Genomic DNA, 12,798 nt, shown 5'->3' with positions numbered 1-12,798 from the left:
ACAGTTATCCGGAGCTGATGAAGACGATAGCGAGCAGCCGGGACAAGGGGAATGTCAGTGTCACACCAGCAGATCCATAGCCGCTTGGAGGAGTCCCAGAGGCTACGGGCACAGGAGATGCCGGTGGGTTAAACAGCTGGCTTGTAATGCAGAACAATGCCAGCAGCGCGGGTTCAATTCTCGTAACAGCCTCCCCGAACAGGTGCCGGAATGTGGTGACTAGGAGCTTTCCACAGTAACTTCATTGAAGCCTACTTGTGACAATAAGCGATTATTATTATTATGTGCAGGGTAGGGGGATTGGCCACGCTAAATTGCCCCTTAATTGGAAACAAATAATTGGGTACTCTAAATTTTCAAACAACGGGAATGGCCGAGGCGCTGTGGAGCTTGTCCCGCTCTCTGATGGACATTACCGAGGTGCTGCAGAGCATGTCCCAGTCACTGAGGAGCATCGCCAAGGGCATCGACACGATGGTGCAGGCCATGGGGAACCGCCTGAGCTGCAGAGCCAGGTGATGCAGGGGTAACCGGGGCTCGAACCTGCTGTCCCTCCATCCCGAGGTGAATCCCAGAGTCCTATGGGCACCGAGCAGAAGGAGGGGGTGCTGGGTGCCAACCCGGACACGTTCCATGGTGTGGGCAACGGTGGCCACCAGCTCCCCCGAGTTCCATCCCTCTGATGAGGCCAGTTTCGAGGTCAGCACACGGGACTTGGCGACACGGCTGTGCATGTGCCGCCGACAAGTGAGCCCCCAGAGGATGCCCATCAGGAGCATCAAAGCCATGGGACAAGGTGAGGAGTTGGTTGCCTCCACCTCAGATCTGCATCCTGGGGAATCACCGAGACGTAGTATTAGAGCTAGGAGGGCCAAGCATATTGAGGATCAGTGAGGGCACCGGGAGAGGGATGGAGGGGGTGTGTAGGGAGTAGGGAAAGGGGGTGGGGTTGGGGGTGAAGGAGGCAGCACCATTGGGAGAGTGGGGACTTGTATTACACAACAAACAACTTTGTGCACAATTAGTATGATCCAAACCCCTGGCCCATCTCTCCAGACATCTCCCCCTCCCCATATCACCCACCCACCCTCCGGCTGTGGACATGTCCCCAGAGCTGTGTCCCATTCCCTGGGTGTTCAGACCTCGGCTGCTGCTTTTGTGGTGTTGTCTCCTGCAGTATTCAGGCACAGTGTCCATGCATCAAGATCTGATTGGGATGCTAGGCAATGACTCCCACATGCCCGCCCACCCACGGGAATCCATTTGGGATGTGCAAAGTGCTGTTAATCACGATTGCTATGGGTTATGGGTGGTCAGTGGGGCAGATGGTCAGGGACAAGGGTTTGCCCCAGGAACGAGTACACATGGTCCAGGGGTTGGCATGGTGGTGCCGCACATGGTTACCCCCCCCCCCCCCGGTTGCCCCCTAATGCCTTCCCCTCACCCTCCCATGGCGGCCCACCCCTCCCGGGGGGTCCCCCACCCCCAGTCAAGGATCCACCACCCTGTGCTAAGCACAGAGACAGCAAATCTAGCATCCCTGAGCTTGTTGCCTGTGAGCAAAGATGGCTACTCACCTCCTTGGCTTCCCGCAGCAGCCCTTCCGCCAGGTTTACGTTTTTCAAAAGGAGTAGTAAATGGCGCCAGCGTGAGAACTTGCTGGGGTAGGCCTCAGAATGACGGGAGGCTGTTGGATATGGGGTATCTCTCATTAATTGTATGGAAATAGGGCGTAGGTGGTGATAATTGGTTTCTCGCCACGCTACGACGAGATCACGGTTTTGCCTGCAGGAGAGCGCCGGTTGCATCGCAAACTGTTTGGTGTCTTGTGGGGTTCTTTTTTGGCCTCTCCCACTATTCACCAGCGTTGTTTCGTTCGAGCGCCCATTGTCAATAGTCTACATTTTAGTAAAATGATGAGGCTAATGGGAGGATCCCAGGGTTGAAGCAGTCAGTTGGAGGTTTTCAGAATTTGAGTTTGTGGCTTGAAGGGGAGCTGAAAAGGTTTATGAAGAAATACAGCCAGAAATTCTGCTTTATTCTGACAGGGGGTCAGGTCTCTTTCTTTAAAGCAGTCTCAAAAGATCCAACTTTCAAAAAGTGGAGTATTCAAGACATCTCTTTACAGTAAGTATTCCTGAATGCTAACTGTATTTAAAAGTGGATTAGGATCTGAGATGGTTCTGTTGTTTGAGTGGAAGTAAAGATAGCAGTTAAGGGTTATTGCGCCACTCTATTGATTAGCATTGTTTAAGAGGTAATTGTGAGCTATTTTCTTATGTGATGTTAAACATATTCTAACTATGTTAGTAATAAAGTTTATTTGATATCCTTATTTTGCATGAAACCTGGAGTGAGGTATCCTTTCCTTACAGTCTTACAAAATTAAAGTAAAATATTGGGATTTCTGCCCAATATCCCAGCCACCTTTGGGGTCAGCTCCAGAATTGTAATACTTGCCTCCCAAAACTTTCAGTTCCTCCATTTATAACCTCTTGTGTGTTTCCCACTCCTTTCACTCCACCATTGGTTATGTGCCTTCAACCACACAGTCCCCAGACAAGGCACTTCTCTCCCTAAACTTCTCCATCTCTCCTCCCCCCTCAACTTTTATGACACCCTCATTAAAACCGAACACTTGCACCAAGCTTTTAGTATCTCCTGCTAATATTGCCTTCTTTAGCTTGGTGTTTCATTTGTTCTGATTACCCTGATGTGAAGCGCCTTCAGATATTTTCAGATATTTTTCCAAATAGTTTATAAATCAATGGGGTCATTGTAACTACTACTGAACTGCTCAGTGCTCTATATTTACCTGAAATCTTCAAATGCACCTAAAAAAAGTGCAACGTTTTAAATTATTTTGTGAATGATAAAAGTGATAGTTATTAATAATTATATAACCATCAAGTTATTTATATGAGAAACAAAAAAATGTAAAAGATGCATTAGAAAGAGGAGAGCTAAAAGATAAATTACTCTATATGAGAATGAGAAAAACAGAAGACATTCTCACAAATGCATTTGGCCAGTTTCATTGGCTGTGGCACCCAGACCAGGTGATAGTGCGAATGTGTATTGCCTATGACGGCATTAATATTTCATGAATGTGTTGTATCATGGATGAACATTTGAAATTTGAGTCACCAGGTACATCACTGTCAGAAAGCCTTCTGTCATTTTTGCAGGTTTGTAAGATTCCTTTTTCATCGCAATTTTCAATATAATTTGCAAATAAATTTACAAACAGATTTATTGCATTGTCAGAAATGTGGTCCTCCAAATAAGATCAAGGTCTTATCTGCCTCTTGATGGCTCTGATACAAGATGATCAAAGATCAATAGGAAGTTTATCAGTTCTGGCCAACATTATTCCCTTAACAAATCGCCATCAAAAAACAATTAACTGTTTTTTAATCTGTTGTAGTTCGCTAAATTTTGCTATGCACAAAATGATCGTATTTTCCAATGTTACAGCAAATGCATTTCAAAGTAGATAATTATATGTGGAGTGCTTTGAAATGTTTCCCTGAGACATGCATAATGCAAGTCTTTTTTTCTGTTTCTTTTCGCTTGAATAATTAAATTGACAAAAATGAGTAGTAAAATGAATCAACCCCACATACACAGAGAAAGCATGGCAGTAAGGTAAGTACTTATGCATATCTCCTAGCAACGTTGCACTGATAAAATATGACTACAAAGTTATGGATCACCTATAATCCAAAGGCATGAATGTGCTTTGGCAGTTGGAACCAATAAACTATGCCACTGCTTTTCACTGCCAATAGGTCTGGGCAACAAGCACAGACTGTTAGGGAATGGTGTTGCAATTCATAAGTTTAGGGTGTTTGAGAAGATGTTGACAACATGTTGTGAAGTACAGATTTCATGAGGGAAAGGATGCAAGATTTGAAGATGGGCAGTGTGTGATGGGCCAATGTTGACAGTTTAGGAAGTAGAGAGAGCATGAAGAGATGGCATTGACATATTAAGCAGTGTAGAGAGTGTGAGGCAACACCATAGTGAGTGTGAAGGGGCAGCATTGACAAATTGGGAAATACAGAAAGTGTGAATTGATTATATTTAATTGTTGGTGGCTAAGCAGAGTGTGTGAAGGGCCGGTATTGATATGTTAGAAATGCAGCAAACATGATAGTATTGTCACGTGACGGAGATATTAGGAAATTGAGTGCAGAAATGAAACCCCAATGTAGCAGGCAATCTAGGCATTAAACAGACTGAGGGGTGAAAAAACCTGCTCGCACAGAGTCAGAGGTATACACCCACACCTGGCCAAGTTACATTGTCCCCGTCAGAATTAAACCCGTTAGTGAGAATAAACAGGATACCCCAGATGTCTGACCAGCTATTAACCCATTACAGAGTCTGATGGCCTCTTTGTCCGTCAATGGGAGGTTAGTTGCACATCAACAGCATGGCTCTGTTCTTTTCTATAAAAGGGAGCAGCCAATCAAACAGCTGATCTAACACTGATTGGTTCAAGCCTGGAAACCCCAATAGAGAATCTTTGTTTGAGCGGCTGGGCGGAACTTAGAAAGAGTGAAAGAAAGAATGCTGTTCTGAACTGATACAGGAGAAGACTTTAGAAATTGACTGAGAAGATCATGAAAGTTGCCACCGACGCAGGCTTTGGAACAGGATTCAGAATGAATGTCCCGAACAGAAGAATTGCAAATATTGTCTTTGCCTGTCTCTGTAGGTGGCATGAGAGCTGCATGTACGATCAAAGTGCTGTGTAAAGGGAACTAGCGTGTTAATGTTAAGGTTAAGTGTTACGGGCAGCAGGGTGGCTCAGTGGTTAGCATTGCTGCCTCACAGCTTCAGGGACCCGGGTTCAATTTCGGCCTCGAGTGACTGTGGGGAGTTTGCACTTCCTCCTTAAGTCTGCGTAGGTTTCCTCCAAGTGTTCCGGTATCCTCCCATAGTCCAAAGAAGCACAGATTAGGTGGATTGGCCATGCTAAATTTAGTGTCCAAAAGGTTAGATGGGGTTACTGGGTTACGGGGACTGTGTGAAGGTGTGGGCTTAAGTAGGGTGCTCTTTCCAAGGGCCGATGCAGATTCGATGGGCCGAATGGTCTCCTTCTGCACTGTAAATTCTATGATGATTCTATGATTCTAAAACTACTTGTAATCTGTTAGTGTTAGAGTTGAAGTTTCAAAGTTTAAATATTGTTTTCTTTTCTTTTGTTTTAATAAAATAACCAAGCCCTATTTTTTATATTATCACTCCTGGAACAGATGGATCTTTCTGCACCGTCTTAAAACTTTAAAATGTTATGGTCCTGGTCCAGTCTCTTAGCCACAGTTGATCCCTGGAATGAAGAGCTTGTCGTATGAGGAACGGTTGAGCACTCTGGGTCTGTACTCGTTGGAGTTTAGGAGGATGAGGGGGGATCTTTTTGAAACTTACAGGTTACTGCGAGGCCTGAATAGAGTGGATGTGGAGAGGATGTTTCCACTTGTAGGAAAATCTAGAAACAGAGGACACAATCCCAGACTAAAGGGACGATCCTTTAAAACAGAGATGAGGAGGAATTTCTTCAGCCCGAGGGTGGTGAATCTGTGGAACTCTTTACCGCAGAAGGCTGTGGAGGCCAAATCACTGAGTGTCTTTAAGACAGAGATAGATAGGTTCTTGATTAATAAGGGGATCAGGGGTTATGGGGAGAAGGCAGGAGAATGGGGATGAGAAAAATATCAGCCATGATTGAATGGCGGGGCAGACTCGATGGGCAGAGTGGCCTAATTCTGCTTCTGTGTCTTATGGTCTTATGGACAAGGCGTCTGTAACAAACTGGGGGCTCATGGCCGCATTCTAACGTATAATTCCTTGTTTGGCTTGGGGTTATCAAACTTAAAAACAGTGAGTGTGTGTGTGGATCGACTGCATTCTTTCTGGTTTTTGAAATATTGAATAAGGAGTTTCTCAAAATGGCCCTTACAGTTGCAAAAGATGCGCGAGGAAATCACTCGATAAGATTTATAAGGGGCATCGAAAACAAAGCAACTTTGAACAACAGAACTCCTCAACAGAGTGAATGGAGAACTGAAGGCTAGGAAGCAGCTGGCATGCGAACTTCATCCAGCAGGAAGCATCATTGATGCTTGCACAGAAGAGAAAGCTAGTCTGGAAAGGCTGATGAGAAGGAAAGCTGAGATCCAGCACCAGATTGCACAGGAACTCCAGCATACCAGCAATCATTTGCATGAGGTAGAAGAGATACAACAACAACCCCAACAAGGGAGCGAGCTACTCACAAGGTTAGTGATAGTGTTAGTGTTAGAATTAAGTTTTAAGAGATTAGTGCGATTATAGGAGATGTAAGAAGAGGATCTGTGTGAGAGAATCCGCAGGGAGTCGCCACCCTCTGGCACCATCTTGCGCATAAACATAGAGAGTAGGAGAAACTGTTAATAGTTTCCATGAAATATATGGTGGAAATATTGAGAAGTTGTAGTGACTGAGAGGGCACAAATTTTAAAGCTGCGAAAGTATGAAGAGTACGAAAGATTCACGTCAGCAGAAAACAAAACTCAAACTGATTATGGGATAAGTTCTTTTGGTGGCTAACTTTGAAAAAGTGGTGAGACAATAACCAGGATCGGTGGGGAAAAATGTTACTTTAAGAGAATAGTGAAAAACAAATCTCAATATGGAATTGTGGATGAAACAATAAGCTTTTCACAGTAGCTTCTGTTGTAGAAATGCAGAAGTAAAAGCCATAGGGCACGATTTCTAAGTGTGGTAGCGAGCAGGAACTGCTGCAAGCTTCCCGGCGCTGGGCTCAGCGAGGCCGGCATGCTATTCATAGTTAACTGGTCCACTCACGGGCTTCCTGCCCTGAATGCCAGCTCGCCAGCCGATTCACCAGGACCGCGCTCGCCAGCCCCCACGCTAACAAAGTCGAGCAGCACCTAAGCTGCACTTGCACAGCCAACCCCAGCCAGCTCGCAACAATGGCGCCAAGGAGATCAGCTCCAAGATTTGTGGATGCTGACCTGGGGAGGTTCCTCGATGCGGTGGCCAGGAGGGATGTCTTGTTCCCCCGAGGGTCCCGGAGAGTGAGCCACAGGACAGCCAGTGCCGCCTGGTATGAGATTATCATAGATTATCACAGAATTTACAGTGAAGAAGGAGGCCATTCGGCCCATCGAGTCTGCACCGGCTCTTGGAAAGAGCACCCTACCCAAGGTAAACACCTCCACCCTATCCCCATAACCCAGTAACGCCACCCAACACTAAGGGCAATTTTGGACACTAAGGGCAATTTATCATGGCCAATCCACCTACCCTGCACATCTTTGGAACACCCAGAGGAAACCCACGCACACACAGGAAGGATGTGCAGACTCCGCACAGACACTGACCCAAGCCGGAATCGAACCTGGGACCCTGGAGCTGTGAAGCAATTGTGCGATCCACAATGCTACCGTGCTGCCCAATGGTGGCGGCCGTGAACTCGTGGGGAGTGTGACCAGGAGGACTGGCTTCCAGTGCCGTAAGAGGGTCAATGAGCTACACTGGGCAGCGTGGGTGAATTGGCACCAACACCCCCCCACCCACCCACCCCCACCCAAGACCTTTCCGGCCCCACAAAAGCATTCACCCCAACCCTCCATGCTGCCCCCAACTCTCCCTTCACCCCCCACAACCCTTCAAACCCCCCCACCTACTATTGTGAACCATGCGTGTGGTTAATGATGCCCTCTGTGTGTATCTGCAGGTGAAGCTCTCCCACAATCGCCGGGAGATGGCCCAGACAGGCAGAGACGTGCCAGACATACGGGGCGGGATTCTCCGACCCCTCATCGGGGGGGGGGGGGGGGCCTATGCGAACCGCGCCCCAACGCCGGCTGCTGTATTCTCCGGCGCAGTTTTTCGGGCGTGGGCGGGATTCACGCCACGCCGGTCGGGGGCCGTTGGCAGCGGCCCCCCGGCAATTCTCCGGGCCCCGATGGGCCGAGCAGCCGTCCGTTCTTGGACAGTGCCGACAGCGTGGGTTACGCATGGTCCCACACGGCGGGACCTGGCAGGTGAGTATGCGTGGACGGTCCTCGAGGGGGCGCAGGGGGATCCGACCCCGGGGGGGTGCCCATGGTGGCCTGGCCCGCGATCGGGGCCCACCAATCTGCGGGCGGGCCTGTTCTGTGGGGGAACTTGTTCCTTCCGCACCGGCCCCTGTAAGGTTCCGCCATGGCCGGCGCAGAGAAGAGAACCCCCCTGCGCATGCGGCAAAATACGCCGGCCGGTCTGCGCATGCGCAGAACCACGCCGACAGTTCCGCGCATGCGCAAGATCACGCTGGCCCTTCGGACCATCGCGAACTCGCACCGTCCCTTCGGCGCCGGCTGAAGCGCCGCCAACCCCTCCGCCGTCCACCTAGCCACCGAGACAGGTGAGAATTCCTCACCTTCCCGTTGACGCCAGAGTCGTTAGCGCCGGTTTTCCCGCCGGCGTGGGGACTTAGTCCCCGGAAGGGAGAATCCCGACCACGGATCCTCACCACGTTCCAGTCATGGGATCTGGAGGTGGTGGGGGTGGCTGAGGACAGAGCTATCACCAATGCAGAGATTAGCGGAATCCACAGTGGTGGGAATTGTTGGACACCTGGAAACCTGTGGCACAACCCTTGGCACACCCTGTATGACGTCTCTGTCACTATCTTCCACTATGTGGGCTGACCACTAACCTTTGGCACATATCTCCATATCATCCCACCCCATAGCACTCACCCACCCTCCAGCCATCCCCGGAGCTGTGTCCCATCCCTGGGTGTTCGAATGTTGGCTGCTGCGTGTGCGGTCTTGCCACCCGCAGTGTTCAAGCACAGTTCTTTGCAGAAGAGATTTACCAGAATGTTGCCTGGTATGGAGGGCATTAGCTATGAGGAGCGGTTGAATAAACTCGGTTTGTTCTCACTGGAACGAAGGAGGTTGAGGGGAGACCTGATACAAAATTATGAGGGGCATAGACAGAGTGGATAGTCAGAGGCTTTTCCCCAGGGTAGAGGGGTCAATTACTAGGGGGCATAGGTTTAAGGTGAGAGGGGCAAGGTTTAGAGTAGATGTACGAGGCAAGTTTTTTACGCAGAGGGTAGTGGGTGCCTGGAACTCGCGACCGGAGGAGGTGGTGGAAGCAGGGACGATAGTGACATTTAAGGGGCATCTTGACAAATACATGAATAGGATGGGAATAGAGGGATACGGACCCAGGAAGAGTAGAAGATTGTAGTTTAGTCGGGCAGCATGGTCGGCACGGGCTTGGAGGGCCGAAGGGCCTGTTCCTGTGCTGTACATTTCTTTGTTCTTTGTTCTTTGTTCACAGTGCCCACGCATCACGGTCTGATTGGGATGCTAGACAATGACTCCCACACGCTACATGGCCCACCCATCCACAGGAATCCACTTGGGTTGTGTGAAATGCTCACTTAACCACGATTGCTAATTCCATATTAGCAATAGCCTTCAGCCACACGGCCAGAGGCCTCTGCAGAAGTGGGTGGTTGGCAGGGCAGAAGGGCAGAGGTTAGGGTTGCCCCACAATGGGTACACACGATCCAGGGGTTGGCATGTTGGTGCCACAGGTGCTTTACCCCCCCCCCCCCCCCCCCAGTGCCTCCCCCTCCGCTTCCCAGGGTGGCCCATTCCTCCAGAGGATGCCCTGCCCTCCCTGCCGAGGGTCTCCCACCCCCCGCCGAGCACTGGGGCGGCAAGCCCTGGGCTGTTTGTCTGTGAGCAAAGCCTTCCTCGGCTCCCTGCAGAAGCCCTTCCGCCAGGTTCATGTTTTTAAAATGGAGTACTAATCGGCACCAGCGTGACCACTTTCCGAGGAGGCCAATGAATGACGGAAGGCCGTTGGATGTTAGCTCCCGTTAATTGTATGGAAATAGAGCTTAAGTGGTGATAATTGGTTTCTCGCCACGCTACAGCGAGATCCTGATTTCACCCACGGGAGCAGACTGTTTGCATCGTAAATTGTTTGGCGCCAGCCGCAATTCTTGTTTTCGGCCTCTCCTGCTAGTTACCAGCCTCGTTTCACTCGAGTGAGAGCGCAACAAGGTCTGAGAATCGCGCCCATAGAAAGAATACTTGATAAAAAGGAAAGAATAACTGAGAATAAAGTTAGTGAAATATCAAGAAGAATAAAATAAGAGAAAAGATAAAAAAGGGGAAAGATAATTGAAGTTACTTATAGCAGAACATCTTTTTGTCGTCTCTTTCATCATGTGGACTGATCTGTGAACCTTTGCACATTTATGAATGCTTTATCTTTTAAACAGATTTCATATCTGACGTGATTATTACCAATACCGGATGGTTGGTAATCACAGCTATGGTAACAATTTGGGAATTATTAATGACCAAAACAGCATAAAAGAAGTTGAAAGAATCAAATTTAAAAAGAATTACATTTTTATACTAAAATCATTGAAGTCAATGGAAAGGAACATCAGGCAGAGGGTATATCAGGTGGCCAACCTACTACCACCTATCAGACTCCCCACCAAAGTTAACTTTAATTCCCAGCGTTTCTTAAACAGCATGCTCCAATAAACACAACGATGCCACTAGCTCTGTATAACTATTTACTGAGTTACTTGGCTACAGAGCAAGCAGCTGTGTTATTGCCTTGTTTCCTGATTTGTTTTTTTATTTCTCTGTAGATAATTTAAATGATGGTGTTTGGGATCTGCAGGGGCGCTGTGAAGGTGAAAGGATGCAGTGGAGCTTTTCTTTAAGCCTCTGACATGTTAAATATATTAAACAAAAGATAAAGAAAGCTAAGCCAGGATTTAATGGAGCACGCCCAGTGCAGGCTAGGTGGCAGATGGGACAGCATTATAATGGGGAGGCCACGTGCCCCACACCTGCTTATGGCTAACCTGACCTCTGTTTTGTCAAGAGCAGGAGTGGGCTGATGTGGGAAACCTACAAATTAGGCTCATTACCGAACCGCTTAAATGCCGTGACCCCTGATTCCACCGGGATTTAGCGGTGACGCAGGGATTCTCATGAACTTGCATGGATCTCGGATATATCAGTATCCTCCCTACAGGGCTCTTCTTCCAAAGGCATGCAGGGCCAGGTTGAGGGACCCAGCACTAGGATGGGGGTAGCCAGCTAAGACCATTCATTGTCCTTGCTTCTGCCACCTCTCCCCCAAACATCAGGAACTCTAACCCAACCCATTTTATGACTCCAGGGATCCAGCGATGATTCCTGGTGAAGGCTTCAGAATATCATCAGCAGCAGTCACTACTCTCAGTGCCATTGCCTGCAATGGTGAGTTGCTGGTGTCTTGGCTGGCAGTTTTTTGGGGGGAGATTTCAACACCATTGGGCACTTAATTCTGACGGAGGCTCACGCTGCCCAATTATTGCCCGATTGCACTTCAGAAGCATCAGGCAGCCCTTGGAGAGGTGATATAGAATTCCCACCAGTTCAATCATCAGTGGGCTGAACACACATCCCATTCACTAATTTCCACCCCTAGACAGGATTAAACAGGAAGAACATTAGCAAAAGAACATTTTGAGCTCAGGCAAGAGACGTAATAGATACAAAACCAGCTTTTTTTATTCTTTCACAGAGTATGCGCATCCCTGGTTAGACCAGCATTGATTGCCGATAACTAATTGTCCTAGAGGAGGTGGTGATGAGCTGCCTTCGTGAACTGCTACATGTGGTGTATAAAATACCCATGGTGCTGTTAGGGAGGGAGTTCCAGGATTCTGACCCAGTGAAGGAATGGCAATATAGTTCCAACTCATGAAGGTGTGTGGCATGGAGGGGAACTTGAAGATGGTTGTCTTTCCATGGATCTTCTGTCCTTGTCCTTCTAGGTGGTAAAGGTCATGTTGAAAGCGCCTTGGTGAGTTGCTGCAGTGCAACTTGTAGATGATACACTCTGCTGCAGCTCTGCATTGGTGTGGAGATAGCAACTTTTTAAGATGTCAATCAGGTGGGTTTATTGTCCTGGTTGGTGTCAAACATCTTGAGTGTTGACTTCCGGTGGCGGCTATGAAGGAGTAGATCGCACATTTGGTGGCTCCCGCTTGGGTCGGACCTTTGGACCTTTTCCCCCGATTTTCTACCGGATTTGATTTGGAAAATTGATAATAGAGGCAATTGTTGATCGGATTCCCACATCAGTGCATGGAGGGGTGGACTAGAAGTGCTCCAAAGGTCGAAACATATAAACGGAGAAGGCTTGGGCTGAAGCTGCAGCGGGAGAAAGCATGGCAGATGATCGGAGTCCTGGCTTGTCGACCCAGCGGTCAATGGAGCAGCTGATGCAATTTATCCAGGAGGGCTTCACCAAGCAGAAGCAGGAATGTTTGGACCCGATTAAAGAGTCAATTGCGCGGCTGGAGCTTAGATTGGATGCCCAAGATCGGGCAATCCAGAAAGTAGAGAAGGCGCTGGCTGAGCAGGAGGAACATCAAACTGCGGTGGAGCTGGAGCTGGGGATGCTGAGAGACCAGCAGAAAAGGTTCCTGGAGAACGTGGAGGACCTAGAGAATAGGTCCTGCCGACAGAACCTGAGAATCGTCGGTCTCCTGGAGGGGTCCAAAGGAGCGGTCACTGGGGCATACACAGCGGCATGTTCGAGAAGCTGCTGGGGGATGGGACGTTCTCCCGACCCTTGGTGGTGGACAGGGCTCACAGAGCGCTCACGAGGAAGCCGTGAGTGGGGCCCCCCCCGAGTGCAATGGTGGTGAGATTGGACAAGGAGCGTATTTTACAGTGGGCCAGGCAGACACGGAGCTGT

This window comes from Scyliorhinus torazame, chromosome 2, assembly GCF_047496885.1.
Source record: "Scyliorhinus torazame isolate Kashiwa2021f chromosome 2, sScyTor2.1, whole genome shotgun sequence".
Taxonomy (NCBI): Eukaryota; Metazoa; Chordata; class Chondrichthyes; order Carcharhiniformes; family Scyliorhinidae; genus Scyliorhinus; species Scyliorhinus torazame.
This window is presented reverse-complemented; position numbering follows the sequence as displayed.